Below are 21,564 nucleotides of genomic sequence, written 5' to 3'. Positions count from 1 at the left end.
GTAGGGAACCTTGTAGAACAGACCAATTAACCAAAGCACCCTTTGGGGATACATTTTGGTGAATTTAGGCTTCTGATACATGTGAACCAGCAAAATATCTCAAGTGATGAAACCCTCTTCAAGTCCTTCCAACAGCAACCACTAGGTCTTCAGAGACTTCCAGTTCAGATCCCCTTCAAAGTCGCTATATCTCAGTCGCAGATGCTTCCTAGGAATCACCTATTCTAGTCGCATGTCTGGGACGTGCTCATAGAACCAGATTTTAATCTAGACTTTGTTTCCTACAAAACAGTTATCCCTTTTTTAAGCAAAAGTGCTCAAGATCTGTTAAAGCCATGCTAAGGCCGCTATGCCTAAGGAGAAGTACTTCCCAAGTGGGAACCAATGCTTTACAAAATGTACATGTTGAAAATTCATAACCTTGTAGGTCCCCCAAGATGATGAAGGCCACCAGGAAAAGAGTGAAGCAACCCTAGAGACATGTCATGGATTTTTCGAACAGATTGTAACTACTTGTGAGATCCTGATATGCTTCCCATAGAGCTTTTAAAGTCGAGCAAGGAACCTCGCGACAAGTTATCCTCGGCCACTGAGCCCCACCAATCAGATTTCTCAAAATTATCGGCTCATTATAGGGTTTGAAATTAAGAAAGAATTGATTTTGAACTGACTCACCCTGTGGAAGAGAACAGAGCCCCAAAATCTCTACACATTCACCAAGTGTAACAATCAGCTCCCCTATCTGAAGCCAAAAGCTGTTAGTGCAAAGATTCTATCTCTCCACTAGGGTAGTGATCAACTATTTGTTGTTCATGTGAAAGTCACTCAAGCGAGTTGCCTGATGCATGTGATATTCAAATAGATATCTCTGGTGAATAAGAATTGACCATGCCTCCCCTCTTCTTTGCTTCTCTCACTCATATCTTTACTACAATCTCCATAGTCATAGAGTACCTTCGTCAACTGAGTCATCTAGAGATCCAAAACTACTTGTCACATGCCTAGAAAGCACCCATCACCAAGTCTAACCTGAAATTGCCCAAACCTGGCCAAATTTTATTTGTTGTTAACATTAGAATTTTAGCAGACTAGCACAAGCCGTATCTCCTAAACCGTGTAGAATTTGGGGCTAAAATTTAAATCCTAGATTCTTCCACATCTTCGGTTTACTTCTAAAATTGCATGATTTTTTTGATATCCTAGTAAAGAAGAATTATTTTTTTGTTTAACCCTGTTAGAGCTAAAACACATATCAGAATCAGTAATCCTTGAAAACTTGGCATCATTTTCAAAGCCTATATCTCCCCAACCTTGTGGAGTTTAGACCTAAATTTTGGTCAGGATCTAGTTCCATGTGTCTAGAACCTACTTTTAGAATTTCATAATTTTTTATGAAGCTATTTGGGAGAACCAAATTTTTTTCCTTGGTCTGTTAGAACCAAACAAAATCAGACTTACTTGACCTACCTACTCTAAGTTCATTGAGCCCAATCCTGCACGTATCAATTGGCACCAGAGCAAACCCTGTGCCATCTAAAAAACCTTAACCTCAAACCCAAGATCTCCCACCACCTGTACCTGAAATAGATTTGAAGTTTGAACAATTTATTACAGACTCCAACACCAAGTTCAGTGCCATTAAGTAATAAATGATCGCACTTGAAGCAAGCATCAACCAACTCACTAAAATGACGCAACAAATATAGGAAAGCTTCTAGAACTTTCGAAAGCAATTCGTGTTTGCCACAAGGATTGGAGGTTCACACCATGAGGAGGCACACAAATCTATCCTTGGACCGCCCTCTCAAGGAGGTCATAGGTTGGTTGGAGTACAACAAGTTGGTGTTCACCTTCCTTAGTTAAGTCTATTAAATATCTCCTTCCATGTTTTCTCAAGAAAAAATCCTCAAGATTGGATGTATAAGGCTAAGCAATATTTTCTTAGCCAAAATATTCTCCATGCGTGTATATTGAGATGTATCATAGCTCACTTATGTTATTCCAACCTGGTGAAAATTGGATTTCTGAAAAGAGATTTCAAGCCTAGAGGCACGTTCTTAAGATCGCTATCTTTAGAACTTCAATCACCCCACTCCTGAAATTCCGAAGATGCGAAAAAGGGTTTTGTTACGACTGAGTTCCCAGGATACAACTAGGCTTGAACCTCAAGAGAGTCACTGCTTCGCAAGAACAGATGACCTCTCCCACACATGAACTCTGCAAGCCAAACCGAGAAGAAAGAAAGGAGAAAACTGGAGAGTCAGAGATTCTGATCATTTTCAAAAGACGAAAATAGAAGAATTTATAGACTTTTAGAGAGGCCAAAACGTTTTGCGATAAATGAGATTAATGGCCATAAATCTGACGGTTTGAAAATAGGACGAAAAGGTACCTGAACGGTCACCCACCTTTGACTGTTAATCAAAGGCCTCCAAAACCGTCCAATAGTCACAAAGCGCCTTAAACTCAATATAAATGATATTTAAACTTTTCAAACGGCCAGATATCTCAAAACCGAAAAATCAAAATGGATATTTGCGCCTCATATGCACCTCGCACCGCTGCGAGCGTGCGAAGTGCGCCATCAAAACGCCACATTGCGCCTCAAGCGCCCTTGCGCACGCACGCGCGCGCGTGCGTGCGCGCGAACGGCGCGTCCGTTGCTGCACGATGCACAACAACGTCCGCAAGCCACCCATGGACACAAGGCTTACCAAAGTAAAGAATAGAGAACAAAGTCTGTATTTAAACCACTAGAAAAACTGATTTCTCTTAGATATGAGACTAAACTTTTTAAAACACTTTTGGTGGAAAGAAATCATCAATTTTAAAACTTTCCTAACAACTTAGATAGTGAGGTGATTAGATGATTTCGATAACTCGAACATCACCACGAAAGATTAACATGGTTTGAATTTGAATGAGAAGTACTAAGGATATTTGGACCTTCTCCCTACACTAATCACAGTGTAGAGATGAATAATATCAAACAAAGAGGGTTGATCCAAGAATATAAAGTAAAATTCAAGGACTTATGCACCATGTGTAGAGATTGATTTAAAACCGCTTTAATATAAGCCTTTGTTGGTGGACTTCGTGACGACGTAAGGGTTGAACTTATGTTTATGTATCCCCAGACCTTAAAAGAGTGTTTTATGAAAGTTAGGGTGATTGAGGAAAGAAACAAATGGTTATCTTTTGCAAAGAGACTTAATTGGCCCTCTAAAAAGTATGGCACCAAAATACTGGTCAAGGACATTGAGACCAAGCCAAAATCTGGTTCTAATGTTAAGACCGAAGTCCCAAATGGCTAATAGAAAAAGCAAAGATGTCTGTTATAATTGTGATGAGAAATAAACCCCAGGCCATAAGTGCAAAATGTTGAGAATATATGTTGTGTATAAGAGTAAAAGCGAAATCAAGGAAGAAACTTTTTAGAATTGTGATGATAGTGAGGATGAAGGCCAAGGCCATGAAATTTCTTACCATGCCCTTTCTAGTGTCTCAATTCTGAACTCGATGAGAGTGAAAAGACTTGTAAAAAAAGGTGGATATTCTTATTAACAATGGGTTGGCTCATAACTTCATTCGGGAAGACCTCACACACACTATGGTTGCAATACCAAGGAGCAACCCCTTTTCGATGAAATGGTTGGAGATGACAATCATCTCAAATGTGCAAGTGTGTGTTGATGTGGAACTGAGCCTCCAACGGTCTAAATTTAAACTAGACCTATATGTATTGCTAATGAAATGGTCTTATATCATTTTGTGCATGTGTTGGGTTTGTATGCTAGGAAAGGTTGTGTAGGACTTTGTCAAAATGAAGATGCATTTTGAAAAGGCAAGAAAACCTATGTGTGTGAAGGCAATTGAATCCCATAAGAGAGATGAAGTTGACTCCAAAGAGGCCTTAAACTCTTTAGAGCCACTAATGCTGATCTCTTATGCATGACAAAGGCGAAACCATTTGCTTATAAGAAAACTATGAAAGAAGTTTCACCATATATGCATGTGTTGCTTGATCAATTTGCAGATGTATTTCGAGAACCTACTTCTCTACCTCATCCAAGATCTCAATGTAACGCCCCAAAATTTTACATAATTTTTTTTATGAAAAGCCTTATCATTGGTATTGTTCCAACTGGACTATAATCTAGGGGGCCTATTTGTACGCAAGCACTAGTTTATATTAGCTAACTAGAACTAAGTTCAAGAAAGAAACAACCAAAGATAAAATCCCTTTTATCAAGAAAAGTAGAAATATAATGAAAAATATTTATTTTGGTTTTGGTTAGAAATTTGGGCAGGTTACAAGTATTTAAACACAACACGCGACTAGATCCAATTTCTGTATTGAACTTGGATCAAAGTCTAACTCGTAATTTGGTTCCAACTTAGAAATCTAAATTCAATACATAAAAAATACAATACAGTTCATGAATCAATTTAAAATCATTCATCAATTAGCTGAATTATTTCTAAACAATTGTCACACAAATTAATGAATCTTTCAACTTAAGACTAATCCCAGATCTACATATTTGGTTATTGGCACCAACGTAGCATCCCGCCATCAATCCAGCTTATTACTCATTACCTGTATGTTTGTTATATAGGGGTCAGACTCATCAAGTCTCAGTAGAAACATAATAACAATACATATGTGAACAAAGATAGGCATACACAAAACCATATATTTTTTAAAACATGTGCAATTCATCTTAAATAATCATGATGTATTCCAATGAACAACCATAATAGTTAAATCTATGCAACACATTTCAAAATATGAATATATCTACAATTGAGCTTTTATACTATTAAGACATATTTTCAATACAAGTTTTCAGAGAATAAATGTGTTCAAGTGTAAGGCTTTTATTTTTCTTTCTTACCACTCTTGCAGGTGCACACAGGTTAAGTCTTCGAATTAGAGGAGATCATTCAAGTATTTATTATGCTATATATTTTAATTCTTTAAGTGACTTATTGAATCGGTTGCACTGAAGCAATCAGTGATCGAGAGAGAAACCCTTTAGTGATGACAGCAAATCAAATGCATCCTAACACTTATGTAGAAGACATAGACCTACCACTTAGGACACATTAGTAGTACGACCTCCTAACTCTAAGGATTGGGGACCAAATGAGATGCCTTGCTCTAAAAAATACATAATGGTCCACCGAAATTTTGTATCACCTACCCTCTCCAAGGTAAATTCGTTCTAAATGAGTTATTTAGTGTTTTTATTTAAACAAAGTTCATTGATTTTTATCACATATGCCTTTTATTTTTTAGCACTTCAGGCTCAACAACCCAAGTACCCCTCCAAGGTAGCTTTTCACATTGTCTTTCATGGCATGAGCATCATACCGTTCAATCATAGTAACATAATTACATTAGCTCATTCATATTAATAACTCATTTAGAATGCTCAAGTACATTTAAACCAGTCGAGTATCATGCTTGTGAAGGCGATAACCAAATTATTATGTGTGCATATATTTTTTCATAGCTTTGTGCACTTTTAGTACCTCATAAGTTCTCATCAACCCCTTGCTAGTTCATAAGCGGTCTCGTATGCATGCATGATTTTTATGCCTTACAGCATAATATCATTACATGTCACACACATATTTGTGCACTCATAGTACCACATTGGTTCTTTTAAACCATGAGTTTATTCATAAACATCCACATGTGCATGCATTAATTTCATGTCTTATAGCACATCATATAACATCATGTTGCATATCAACATATCATGTTGAACATTAACACATCATGCGTTCCATTATAACTTTATGATAGAAAATTACAACATAGTATTCAAAAATTATTCACAAGTGATGGCACAATTGCCCAACCTCAATAGGCCTATTTACTATACCTCAATAGGTCAGGTGTCCTTCTGGTTCACCTTTGGAATCAAGTCATGTTCATCTGGTTCACTTTTAAAACCATGACATACATTCAAACACAAGTTTTCAATTTAAAATTATTTGGATAGAATTTCTCAGTCTTTAGAAATTCTGCCATAGATTATACAGAATGTTAACTATATATAGGAAAAAAACCGAACATAAACTCATTTCAGATTAAGAATTAAAAGTTTTGTAAGTACATACTATTTTTTTTACACAATAGTCTTGATCAAATCAATCTTTCCAATATAAAATTAGCCAAACCTCATATAAAATGAATTAAATATAGAGATTTTTTACTATGGTTGGCTTTGTATATCTAACATAAGTCCCCAAATACCTAGACTTAAATGTGTTTCCAATAGAGAATTAAAAATCCTGTAATACAGACCATTTCTATTATTTAACAGACTATTTTCCAGAAATCACAAGTTTTGAATTGAATTTTTATATTTTTTAATTTCCAAACCATGAAAAATTTGTAATACCCACAAATTTTTGAGGATTTTTTTGTTAATTTTTATGATTGCATTTATATGTGATTAATTGATAATGCTAATATATACTAAGTACTATATTATATATATTATAAGACTAAAAAATTATAGGAAATACACTCACACGCCAAAAGGGTCCTATCGACCCTAGTGAAATTTCTCTTTCAAAATTAATTTCTAAAGAATTGGAATTTTGGTTATATATATATATATATATATATATATATATATATATATATATATATATATATATATATATATATAATACAACTGAAATTTTGGTTTAGAAACATTCACATACATTTGAACCTAATTTGAGTTGCATTTAGAGTAATCCCATTTAAATCTAAATTTCGGTTTTGAAAGAATTGAAATCCAAAATACTAAATTTAATTAATTAGAAAATAATTAAGTGGGATAAAAAATATAATTCAATTAAATTGAATAAAGTTATCCATAGGTGGGCCATACCATCCTATGTGGCACCTCCTTCTCAAATTTAAAAAACTAAAAATGAATTTAAAGCTTTAAAATCACAAGGTTTTAAAACTTACCAAAAATCAAAACCAAAAGGTAGAAGTTAAAACTAGGATGAAAAGGTTGGAACAAATAAGAAGAGGGAAGGTGAGTTGAGAAAAAAGAAAGAAAGAAAGAAAATAAATAAATAAATAAATAAATTTGTGACTAGTCAAAGTCAAGACTTGCTTGCCAAGCAAGCAAATTTGACATCTTGTATTTTGGAAAGATCTAAATTCCATGGGGGTTGACCAGCCATACCCTCTTATTTTAGGTATTACATCATACTATATATATATATTAACCTAAGCTAAATATAACATAAATAAAAAAAAGAGAGAAAAGAAAATTAGAAAAGTAGCAGAATGAAAAGAACATGGATTAGATCAAGGGTTGAGATTAGCCCAGCTATTGACCTAATCCCTAAACCCTATAAATATATAGGAGGGGCTCATGCCCCCCCCCCCCCCCCCCGCAATTTTGCCTCTCTTGGGTGTCTTTTTGCTCTTCTTCTCCCTCTTGCCCCTTATTCCTTCTCCTCTCTTTTTCTCCATCCCTTGTTGTTTCTCTCATGTCCAATTGAGAGGGCGAGGCTACGTACGTGTTTGGAGAGTGAAGGGTACTTGACGCGGTCACCATATGAAGCGGACAGTCGGTTCACTTGCGGATTTCGTTTATGCAACCAAAGGAAGTATTTTCGCAAAAGAGTTAGGGGTTTTTATTTTCTACATGTAAATCAAAACTCATAGGCACAAGTTATTCTGATTCTTAATAAGAACAAACCTTGTACCCCCCATACGTGGAATTGGTATTGGGTTTGTTGAAAAAATTAATAGAGGGGTTTTTGAGTCAAAAATCATTTTTATCAAAATCCAGTTTTTGAACTCGGTTCAAGCTATTGTTAAAGAAAGAACTTTTATAAAAATCTAAACTTGATTTAATTAAAGATGCTTGATTTTAATTTCTCCAAGAAGAAATTGATTTCATCCCTAAAGTGGTTGAATTACTGAAATTAAAAATGAATAGATATTATGTAATGCATGTTATGGTTCGTCAAAAATAAAAATCGCGATTTCTTGAAATTAGTGTAATGTTTATCGATTTCTTGCCAAGTTTCTAGTTAGAAATTATAGTTAATGTTCATGTACATGTACTATGCTGCTTAGCATATTTTTCATTATTTTTTTCATGAAAAAATATGCATTGTTATGTGTGTTATGAAAAAAATACCAAAACTATTTCTGAGGAAATAAAGTTTAAAGAGACGGATCAGTTTTTTGGCCTAACAACTACAAAAATGGGATTCATCCATAGTAGGTTATATAAAAATTCATATAATGTTATGTTAGAAGTTTTATTTGATATGTTCATGTGAAAAAAAAATGGAAACATGATTTTTGGGTGGCCTATTTTGACTCACTCGAATGCATATTTCTCGTTAATACGTATTTTCAGCCTAACACCCGACTGGTAAATTGCTTGTATCTCTCTCGTCCAGAGGAGTTTTTATAAATGATTTATTGTGTTGGAAAGCTACCAAAATTTTACAGTTTTTTTAAAAGTTTGAGCTCTGTTCTAGGACTGAGCACTGAACAGTGATAGTCGGAATAGAAAAGTGCAGGCATTCAGTAAACCGGTCGTATCTCCCTCATTCGAAGGTTTTTTTATGAAAGGTTTATGACATCAAAAAGCTAACAAAATTATCTGTCATCTGTAAAAAGTTTAGCTTTGTCCGATAACTGTAAAAAATTTTGTAACCTCTGTAACAATCAAAAAGAATTGAGTTTTTACAAGTTCTAAACCGGTTCAAGACCCGGTTAACATGTACTTGCAATTTTTATGTATTTTTTGGGTGCGCTTTTGCAAATAAACATCATATTGTATATAAACTATTAAGATAATTTTTTGCAGAAATTAAATGTCAAGTGTGAGGCACATATTGAATAAAGTGCTTATGCACTAGCTTGCTTTTGTGGTCATTCGCTAATAAACGGGACAAATAGAGTTTGTCTTGTGATTGAATGCGATTGTGAATGATTTATGCATGCTAATTTGATGTGATATACATGGTGATGCAAATGATTAGATGTATTTAGTTATAAAGAAACTCATGGCTTTATTTTGCATATGTGCTTAAGTTTGAAATGAAAGAAAAGCATATTTAATGATACTTGAAATGTATGTTCTAAAAATGTGCATCCATGAGCCCTGAAGAGGCCGAATCCCTGAGTTAGATTCTTAAATAAGTGTTGCATAGAAGTAATTAATTTAAAAAGTTTAACCATATAACATTAAATATCGATGCTTGAAAGGAGAGGACAAGCAGTACTTTCACCTTCGTGTGCAATGTTTTGAGCACGGAAGGTTGCTCCTCCCCAACCACAAAGATAGAGAAAACCTCTGTAATAGACTGCAACGTAGAGGATAAAAACTCATGAGTAAAAAATTGATGCATCGATATAACGGTGTTGGGAGCGCTCTCTCGATACGCTCATCCCTCACCCACAACATTGGTGAAAGGTGTCCGGCTAGGCCAAAGCCATTCTTGTTTGAAAATACTACCTGTGTCATGGCCCTGATGTAGGTTTAAGCTTGTATTAGTACCCACATGGCTAAAAACTGAAACCTAAAGTGATTGCGCATTAGATAAGCATGGCATGCATCATATAAGAAAGAAAACCTAATTAAAGATAATAAATGACTCATGCATACAGTTGATTCTTGAAATGATAAGTGTATGCATTTTTTTAACTGCTCATGCATATTTAATTGTTCATAGTTATCTGAATGCATGGTTGAGAGCATTTTGTAAATATATGCTTGAATGCATTGTTAGAAGTTCATACATGTAATTTTGATGTATTTAATCTTGTTTGGATGTATGAAAAATTGAATTAATCCATATCTACTTGTTTTAATTTATGCATTTTGAATAACTCTACCCTACTGGGACTTAATTGTTTGACTCTATTGAAATTTAATATTTTTAGGTAGCGGATGAGTGCACAAGCGATGGCGGAAGGTTGCGATGGGAACCGAGCCAAGTCTTTCCCACTCTTGCGACTGTTTTGAACTATGAGCAAATTTATGATGCTCAAGACTTTGATTATAATTAAATTTGAAATGGACTGATATTATTTAAATTTTAAGATATGTAATGAACATTGATTTAATTATAAATGTTAAAATTTTAAATTCAATGTATGTGTGAAAAAAGATGTAATCGTTAAGTAACACGCCATGTTTTTATCCTGTTTGAATTTTCTACTGCAATTTTATAAAACTGTTTAAAAAAAATTTTACACGATTTTTGGGATACAAAATTTGGGGTGTTACAAAATTAGCCTCCAAGATTTTTATCATGTGTTCTTATATATATAGACTAACACATATAAAAATCTCAAGCATAAATCCTTGATATTTCGAGAGGTATGATTTTTATAATTTTTTTTCATAGATTCTCTGTCAGGACAAGATTCTTGTGTCAACTTGCAGAGGTCATATATCTCAAACCACGATTCATCTGAGACTAAGATTTTTAATATTTTTCCTTTCATATGTCTAGAACATCTTCATAATTTTATAGGATTTATGGGTTCACCATTTTGGAGAACCAAATTTATTTTTACAACTGATCAGATCAAAATATATAAAATAGTATACAAATTTTAAAAAACAACAAAAACTTCATGATTTTCATAAAGAAAACACCAAGAACATACATCCAATAATTTTAATCCATCAAGAACTCATCATATTCATGCTTGCACACATTAAATCATGTTGTAATCATAAAAACGTAATTCATAATATGGATCTACATCTGAAGTCACACACAATCTCATAGAGAATACATTTTTCTCAAAAATGGTTTAATTTCTGAAAAAAAGATTTTAGCTTATTAAAACTTTTATATTAAAAATCATATTAGTTTTTAGGCGGATCTAAGCTAATACACATTTGAGGATCTTTCCACAATATGCTCATGTATATAACCCCATACACAATGCAAGGTTACATTGTACCTGCCTCAATATAAGAAAATCAACCATAAATGAGTCTCCTGCAAGCGTATTCATCAAGAGGCCATTCTTCTACATATAAACCAACAAGATACAGTCACACCAATCTTCAAGCGCCTCTCCAAGGAGGGACATGTGAGAGGAAGAAGGAAGAGACAATAGAGAGAGAAATAGGAGGTAGAGAGAGAGAGCTAGGGAATGTCAAGAGAGAGAGGGGCATGTGATAGGGAGGAGGTTGAAAGCCTCCTTTTAGAACTCCTTGTGAGGTTTCCTAATCTTACAAGGAAACTCTTCCTAAATCCTATCTCATTTAAATTTCAATTTCATTTCATGTAGGTTTATGAAATCCTAAGCTAATTAGAACTCCTAATTATTATGAAAACTAATAGACCAATTAGCTAATTATTGGTTAAGGAACCTTGCATCAAGCACTTTCATTTTTGAAATGCAAACTATATTCACCTTTTTTTTGTTTAATAAGGTTTGCCAATTTCTTTGCCTCTCCCAACCTCCTAGTGTTTCATGCAATTATACTCATTGGGAAAAAGTTTAATATACCTTATGGCACCAAGGGTGTCCTAATTCAATCAGTCCTACCGCAACCCTTCATGCAAGGGAACAGACCGCCCAACGGCTTTATCTCCCTCATTATTTTCCTTTTGGGAGCACCCGCCACTTTGATGTTGAGATTGGACAGGATCTCTGCCAATGTCATGCTGTCATCAAAAGGGGATGCGTCACAATTCACCGATGACTCCATCGTAGCATGTTGGCCCCCATTCACTAAGTACTCACACTTGGTCCAAGTTGATCCAAAGCTTGGCAATTGCGATCGACATCTAGTTCTGGATGAATTGGACCATTGCCTATATCATAACATTTTTATTCTTTTTCAAAGTTTTTTTATAAGTTTTATGTTCCTATTTATTTGTATTTGCTTCATTGTGACTCCTTTGTGGCCCACTTTCTATTCAATGGATTTCCATTAAAAAAAAGAAAGTTGTATCTTCTCTAGGATAATGCCTCATGAATTCTCACGGTGTACATAGAAGGTATTCTTTGACAAGCTTAGACATGGGCATCGGTCTAATCTGAAACTAGAAGAATCATTCTTGCCCCATTTAGGCTCAATTGATGTCAATTCATCCCATATGGTTGACAACATGAGTTGGTTGATTGCTCTAAACTCCTCGAGTATGAAATTTGTGGGTAAGATCAATCTGATTATTTATTTCCCTACTAAAAAGATTTTGTGCATCTTATGCCTTTCAGGTTTTGTACTAGAGCAGATTGATACTTCAAACTGTCTGTCAACTAAGACAAGACTTTGTCATTTCCCTTTTTCCATTCTCTTAGGGCGTGTTTGATTATGCATCACGCAGGATGTCGCGGACGCACGTGACACATCTGCAATCAAATAGTGGACGTGTGTCTGCCGGACGTGTAGGATGCAATTTTTGTGTATAGACCCCCTAGAATGGTGGAGATATGACAATTAGAAAAAATCTTGTCCATGACTAACTGGACAGTGTGTCCTAGATGGGACAACTGTCCTGTCTGTCTTGGGCAGGATGTTCTATCCTAACCTGGATAGGGAGTCAAACACGTCGTTAGATTCTTTTCATGTTCACTTTCTCCCTTTCCTTTGACATCGCTTTATACTTCCATTTGCTAAAGCGATGACCTTGAACTAAGGTTTAGAAATTATCACATTAGTAAGAACCCACAACCTCTCTCGGTTGTGATGACTCTTCACATAAAACATATTTTTGAGGAGTTAAATTTAGGCAAACTAATTGTAACATGCTTTTTTATAATTTAACTCATCTCCATATGTCATTATTATTATAGCACCTCATCCAAGTAATAAAAAGTTGAAGTGATTGCAACTATTGCCTATTAGATTTGAACCTGATCCCCTACTTTAACAATTGCAGTATTTCCCTTGAGGTTCCATCTTAATAGCATAAGTAATGTCTAAGAGCTTGTGAATCTATGACACTGGAGCCAGGTGAGGTTAATGTGCATTATTGTAGTTGCTGGATCCAGAGCCCCTTTAGGTGGTATTGAAGATTTTAAGCACCTTTGCTTATTCTTAGACTGAGGCATCCATTTAATTTGTTGACAGAATAGGATGGTTCAAACTTTAAACCATCCTTTGGTAATAACTTGGTAATTAGCATTATAGTCTAACCTCGTCAGACTCTAAAGCCTTACCTGATATTCCAAACCTTTGAAATGTATACCAGACCTCTACACACATCTCAAGATAGTCATAGATCTTTATGATCATGTCCTACAAGTTCTAGACCTAGACCCAAATTACCTCTACACACATCCCAAGATAATCATAGATCCTGGTGACCATGTTCTATATGTTTTGGACATAAACCCATACTCAAACTACTCACCAAACCGATTGAACTAGTCCTACCATTCCTCTTTGTTCATGACAATGAGAAAACCAAGGCATCTTCCCCATGGTGTCAACAGGGTGCTAAACCCCAAACACATAACCCACAAGCCCCAAGGCCTAAGTTCAGAGGTTTGATCTGCTTGAGTCTATGAAACTCAAATTTACATACCCATCTGTTGTGAATTTGAATCTTCCAATTGGGCCCATCTCTAGTTTATTCAGCTTGACAAATTCAGATGATACAACAACTTGGTATCAAAGTGAACACAATTCAATGAAGAGATCTCAACTCTCCCAGGTAGATAAAAATGATAAAGTTCATTGGCATGCCGAACAAGCTTGAGCGATCATCGAGCAAACACAAGCCAAACTTTTTTTACAGCAACAAGAGAGCACGGAGCAAAGCAATCATTTGGAGTGCATCAAGAAGGCTCTAGCAGCCTTAGTTGATCGCATTGAGGGCTTCCAGCTCAACACATTGAGGCATGTTGTCAATTGGACCTTTTCCTTCACTAGTGGCCACATGGAGGACCCGAACGACTCAACCCTCGAGGAGCCATCACACGAACATGCACAAAGTATGTGCAAAAAGTCATGTTTTAAAATTCTTTAATTTTTCGATAAGAACATGCACGAGTGGGTGTTTAAATGCAAACATTTATTTACTTGTCATAACGTGCCACATGAGGCATGGGTTGTTAAAGCGGTCGCCCACCTTGAGGGTAGACATCGTACACGAAAAGCTTACGTGGAATGACTTTGTATAGCACATCATAGAAAGATTCGAGCCTACCATTGTTAACCACCACGTGGAGCTTAAGAATCTTAAGCAAAATGGTAGCTTGGATGAGCCAATTTAAAAAGTGTAGAGAGTCAAGTCAAATCAAGCTTGACCATGAGATTAGCCTTGCTAGGTGGCTTGATTAGATCAAGTCAATAGTTTCATTTAGGTGAATGCATAAATTTGAGACATGAATCCAACACCTGGTATATTCCGTTATTTTCCTTTGTGATTACCTATCACACTAATTTCCGAAATAAAGTTTACTTCTTCCTTGAGAGTGAGATTAAATTGTACATGCTTTATTACTATGAAGGTCTAAGTCACTTTTTCTAATGACACATTCTGATGTGGATCGAGTCGATTGCCCCAATGATAGCAAATCTACTTGAGACAGTTTCATCCTCATGGTGCCAAATTTGATAACTTGGATCTCATGAAAGCAGTGAGCCATAGCTTGCTCTATCACGGAAGCTTAAAAGGACACAAATGCTGATGCAGTTGTAGAGCTAACATTGGATCCAATCACTTTCTACTCAAACTTGGTGATCTCACAATCTCATACACCAATCTTCCGGTGTGATAACATTAGAGTGAAATATTTAACACTGAATCTTGTATTGCATAATTGGAGCAAGCATATAAAAAAACTAGATTCACTTTGTTCGGACAAAGTAGCTAATTGGAGCATGGTGGTTTGATACATCTCCTCTTAGGATCAAATTGTGGATCTTCTCTTTGCTAAACCCATGGTTTCAACTTATACAATCTGAACTCAACATCAAGTTTTCAAAGGCACAATTTCCTTTAGTCTCAAAAGAGTTTGCAGGGCCATGATAAAGATATGGTTAGATACAAAAGATATGGGAGATCTATGGTATTCAATATTTGAAGAAAAAATGGCAAGATATCACGAGTTACAAGGAAAAGTTTCTGTATAATTATGGATTGTGTTTCCATTTAAAGAGAGGTTGAGTGAAACTCATGGATTGGTTTCCCATTGAAGAAAGGATCTCCATCTCAAAATGTATTCCCAGTTTCAATATGTAATTTACCAACTAAATTTTCAGATTTACTTCCATCGATGTAATACGAAAAATAAAGTTTGTATCGTATAATCATTCTGATTCCAACACAAGTTCTCACGAAAGTGAGTGAAAGAGATGCTCGCTTTCTCATGGTAAACTTAGGAATTTGTTAAGCTAAAACCATATCCGATTTTAATTGGATGCAGATGTGATTTTGATTTTTGCTACCAAATCCCACAAATATCCGCATTTGATAGATATTCTAATCCGATTACACGTAAAAGTCTAGATTTAGTATGAGCTTTTTACCATTTGAATCTGAATCCGAATTCAAATATAAATCCATTTAGCCAATATCCAAATCAGTTGGATCTGGTATTTACCACATCTGACCCGAATATGCAGCATTTACATCCCTACCTAAACCTCTACGAGTACAAGAAATTTAGGAGAAAGGATCACGTTTGAGGCTCCGTAAGAGGCATCTTAAAAATGAACGAGACCCATCAAGAACAGTAAATGAGCTCATTGTGAACCATTCATTTTAAACTATTTTGATGTCGTCTATCTGAAACGCGAACGACATTGAGAAAAAGAGGGGCTCATCCAAGTGACCGGCATCTCATTCGTACAGGTTTGGGATGTCGTTCATCTTGAGATCAACGACATCCAAAAGTGTTCACACTCGGACCTGATTCCATCACGAAACTTGGTGCATGATTCTGAAACTTTGCAACCATCGTGGTGGTTACCCATGTGGTCAGCAGGACCCTATGCCAAGCTGAAGGCTCAAGATTGAATCTCCCTGGCACATGGGAGCTGTTGTTGGTTTATCACAGTGAAGGCATGTAAGGTTGGATGGTCATGTCTTCAATCCAGAGTTTTACCTTGCACTGAGGCGAGCTCATTAAGTGATCTGGTTCGCGGTGAGAGTTCCTTCGTCATCAAGAGAGAAAAAAAAAGATTCTGAAATTTTGAAGATTATTAATTGCTTGCTGGAAACCATTTGGCTGGTTTGTCTATCCAAATTGGATCCCACCTAGGCATGCAACTAGATATGGTTGTTATTATTAGATTGGTCCGCCTGCGCACAAACAAAAAATGGTAAAAAAAGAGTACCTGATGCAACCATCGTTGAAACAAGATCGGTGGCTGGCGATGGCGACCGGAGTAGGGAAAACCGTTGGTGGTGACTGGAGCAGGGAGGGCTTCACTCCTCAGCCGGACTGCTGCCCTCCACAAGTGCAGGCAACCGGATACACTCGGTGAGCAGGATCATCGTTCCCTTACTGGATGGAAAAAAACCAGATGAAAGGTGAGATTTCAAACCTCTATTCCCTTTCTGTTTTTCGCTATTTTTTTTTCTGTAATGTTCTGTATGGGGTTGGTCAGGAAACCCCCTTTTTATAGACATAAAAATGGGAACGGTTGTGTAACCGTTCCCCCTTATTTTGTGGGGGTTTAACGGAAGGAGCATCTTTAAGAGAGGGAGCGTTACCCACTTTGTGGGTAACCACCACCAATGTGGTGGTTTATCCCAACATTCTCTCACTTGTTCCGACGATAAACCCTTTTAACCAAAAAAAACTTATGGGAATAACTTGATGAATAGATTGGCCTTTATAATCTATTCTATAGATCCTGAGGTGAATCTCTAATCCTTATGAAATTAACAATAACCATAATGAGAATCAAGAACTGAAAGTGATCACTTTATTTATGTGCATATGTCAAAAAAGAGTTTAACAAGGCCATCCTCAATACATGTTTGGAATATAATCTCGGTGCTAGCCCTTTAGTAAGAGGATCAACGATCATCTCTTTGGTACCAATATTAACAATATGCACTAGATGATTCTCCGCCATTTCTTTAACAACAAAATACTTTAATTCCATATGCTTGCACGACGTAGTACTTTTGTTGTTGTTCGAAAAGGACACCGCAACTTCATTATCACAATAGACCTTCAGTGGCTTTCCAATGGAATCAACCACCTTTAACTATGATATGAAGTTCTTTAACCATATATCCTGCGAAGTAGTCTCATACAATGCTATGAATTCTGCCTCCATGGTGTGGGCACCAGTGGTCGTCTGCTTTTCACTCCTCCAAAAGATCATGCCCTCAGTAAGTAAGAAGACGTACCCAGTAGCAGACTTTCTACTATCAAGGCATCCTCCTAAATTCGCATCTGAGTAGCCAATGACCTCAAGGTGATCAACTTTATGATATGTCAACATATAGTCTTTTGTCCCTTGCAAGTACCGCAAGACTTTCTTGGCAGCCTTCCAATGGGGTAAACCTGGGTTAGACTGAAATCTGCTAAGCACCACTACTGTAAAAGAAATATCTGACTGAGAACATGTTTGTGCATACTGCAAGCTGCCAACAACTGATGCATATGGATAAGCACTCATCTGTGCTTTGTCAATATCGTTCTGTGGACAATCCTGTAGGCTCAGTTTGTCACCCTTTGATATGGGTGTTGAACTAGGAGAACAATTCTCCATCCCATATCGCTTTAACACCTTATCTATATAGGATCTTTGGGAGAGGCCTAAAAACCTTTTGCTCTATCTCGATGGATCTCAATGCCAAGAACATAAACAACATCACTCATATCTTTCATATCAAAATGTGATGCAAGAAACTGTTGTCTCTGAAAGCAACTTTATATCGTTGGTTGCAAGTAAAATGTCATCCACATACAACATCAATATAATGAACTTACTCTCACTTTTCTTAAGGTATATACATTGATCAATAATGTTTTCTATAAACCCGAAAGTCACAATGACTTGGAAAAATTTAATATACTACTGTCGGAAGACCTCTTTTAGTCCATATATTGATTTATTGAGCTTGCAAACTAGACGATCATTTTCAGAGAAATCATGAGGTTGTTCCATGTATACCTCTTCATTCAGATCCCCGTTGAGGAACGTTGTTTTCATATCCATCTGATGTAGCTCTAAGTCATAATGAGCTACGAGGGCCAAAATTATCCTCATTGACTCTTTAATTGAGATATGAGAAAACGTCTCATTGTAGTCAATGCCCTCCATCTGGGTGAATCCTTTAGCAACCAATCTTACTTTATGTCTCTCTATGTTACCTTTGGAGTCATTCTTGGTCTTAAAGACCTATTTACACCTTACAGGCTTTACTCTCTTAGGTAACTCGACAAGATCTCACACTTGATTTTTAGCCATAGAGTCTAACTCTTCTTTCATGACTTCTATCCAGTGTGTAGATTGTTTGCTTTTCACAGCTTTCATAAAAGTCAATGGGTCATCATCTATATCTATGAAATCACCAGGCTCCTGAAGGTACACCACATAATCAGGATGTATGGCAGATCTTCTAATCCTTGTGGATCTCCAAACAGGTCGTTCTTCAAGCTCAGATTGAACCTGATCATCCTGTTCGTGCTTTTTTGCATTATCCACAATAGGTTCACTTTGGATTTGTGCATTAACAACCGAATGATCAAGCATATCATTAAGAATAATAATGTGGTATCTTTCGATGTTTTCCTTAACAGGTGATGAAACTGGATCATATACTTTTTCAAAACAAAGGCTTTGAAGTGCACTTAATCCTAGTTAACCATCTTCTAGGAATTTTGCCTTATCCATTTCAACAATCTGTGGTGAGTGAGATGGGCAATAAAACCTGTACCTTTTTTATCTTTTTGGATAACCAATGAAATATCCACTGGTTGTTCTTGAATCAAAGACTTTAATGTGAGGGTTATACAACTTAGCCTCTGCAGGACATCCCCATATATGCATATAAGACAGTGATGGTTTTCTACCTGTCCACAACTCATAAGGAATTTTAGGCACAGATTTCATAGGAATCTTATTCAAAATATGCACAGCAGTCCTTAAGGCTTCACCCCACAACTTTATGGGAAGTATTGAATAATTCAACATAGCTTTGACTATTTCCTTAAGCGTACGATTTCTCCTTTCAGCTACACCATTCTGATAGGCACTATCAGGCATGATATATTGAGGTACAATGTCTTCCTCTTTGAGAAATCGTGCTAATAGTCATTCCCTTTGCCCCATTTCAGTAAATCTACCATAAAATTCGCCACCTCTATCAGACCTGACTATCTTAATAACCTTATCGATTTGTTTCTTAACTTCTTTCTTAAATTCCTTAAATATCTGAAAAATAACAAATTTTTCAAAGATCAAGTAGAAATACATATACCGAGAATAATCATTAATAAAGGTGATGAAATATTTTTTGCCTGTGTAACAGGGGGAAAATGGTCCACATACATCCGTATGGACTATCTCCAATATCTCACAGCTACGTTTGACACCCTCTTTATATGTGTTTGCATGCTTAGCCTTTATGCAATCAACACATGGGTCATTGTTGGTAAAATCTAGAGATTTCAAGATCCCTTCATTTACGAGTCTCTTTATTCTCTTTTCAGAGATATTACCCAATCTTCGATGTCAAAGCATGTAAGATTTATCATTTATCAAGCTACGTTTATTTCTAACCAATGCGTATTCAGAAGTCAGAGACTCCTGAGTTTGGATCTTCACATTCAATCTATATAAACCATCATAAACTGATGCAGAACCAATTTCAATTGAATTTCTATAAATGAAAATTTTGGAATTTTCAAACTTAAAACAATATCCAAATTTATCCAACTTTGAAATTGAAATTAAGTTTCTACTAAATGATGGAATATAAAAGACATCATGAAGATTTAAAACTACGCTTGTATCCAAAGTAATCCTGCAGGTTCCAACACCCTTCACATGTGAACGCATCTTGTTTCCTGAATAGATGGTCTTCTCATGCATTGTTGGTTCCCTTCTGCTCAGAAACAACTGTAGACAGTTGAAAATATGAGTAGTAGCACCAGAATCAATTCACCAGCTATTTTCAAGAATTTATAATAAATTACATTCATGAGAAATAAATGACAAATTACCTCTCTTTTCCAACCACTTTTTGTACTTTATGCAATCTGTCTTCCTGTGTCTCTTCTTCTTGCAAAAGAAGCACTTTATGGGAGCAGAGTCGAATTGCTTGTTTTGGGATGACTTATCCTCAGTTGGCTTCTTCCTAACATTTCTCTTAAATGCATTCTTTCTTGGTCCTACCTTGGATGCATGAGAAGCCATATGTGCACCCTATATTTTCTCCCCTTTCAACCTCTCTTCTTCTTCAACACACTTGGACATGAGTTCATTAAATGTCCATTCATCATTATGTGTGTTGTAAGAGATTTTAAAAGGTTCATATTCCAAGGGTAAGAATGTTAAAACTAAATGCATTAGGAAAGAATCAGAGATGGTAAGTTTCATGTTATTTAGCTGAGACGCTATGTTCCTCATTTCCAAAATATGCTGGTGAATATTTCTTCCTCCAAAATATTTCATAGTTATAAGTTTTGACATTAAGGTACTGGCTCTAGCCATTTTTGAACTCACAAACTGTGCCTCAATGACATTCAAGAATTTTCTCACTGTTCTGCATTGTGGGATAGCATTGTGAATATTCTTAGCTACTTTAGATTGCAAAAGCAACAAGCTAAGCCTATTCGAGCGCTCACACTTCTCAAAAGCAATTTTTTGATCAACAGTGCTTTGATCAGTGAGGGCAGCGGGTTCATCTATCATTAGGGCCAGATCTAAATCCATATACCTTAATGTAAAAGGAACAATTTCTTTTCAATCACTAAAGTTAAATCCATCAAGAAAATGTATAGAGCTTGAGTCATCTAAAATCACAGAACTAGAAACTGCACGACAAAAGACACGTATCAAGAAGCATTCGTACGAGACTAAAACTTTAATAAAAAAAACAAAAGAATAAAAGCCCTTAATATGCTTATTTTCAGGTGAGTGAAGGGGGTCATCGGAGTCATACTTTGGTAAGAGCTCTGACACGCGAAACCACTTCGCCTACGAACCATATTCGGTAAACTAAGGTTCTTGTGAAGTTAGACCATCAACACAAGATACCTTTGGATACACATGTGTGATGTATCTCAACACATTTACCTTATTCTACCCTACTTACATTTTAAACATAATAAAACTACATTTGGGTCGTTTATCGTTTCATGAATCTACGTCCAACAGTAATATTGGCTAAAACTATATGATAGTATAAAATTTTGACAGCATAGGTGTATTCAGTCACTTTGGTGACATGAATTCACTAAGTCATCTTGCTATCCTTGATGTCAATATTTAAACAATCATTCACACATGCATAATTATAAATAAATGCATGAACTATAACCCAAGCCAAGCTTAAATGAGTAAAACCCTGGGTCCTCAAGCAAGAACCAGTTTGAAAGCACTCTGAACCTGTCTGAAACAGTCCTGA

This window comes from Nuphar pumila, chromosome 9, assembly GCF_984573655.1.
Source record: "Nuphar pumila chromosome 9, dmNupPumi1.hap1.1, whole genome shotgun sequence".
NCBI classification, from domain to species: domain Eukaryota; kingdom Viridiplantae; phylum Streptophyta; class Magnoliopsida; order Nymphaeales; family Nymphaeaceae; genus Nuphar; species Nuphar pumila.
This window is presented reverse-complemented; position numbering follows the sequence as displayed.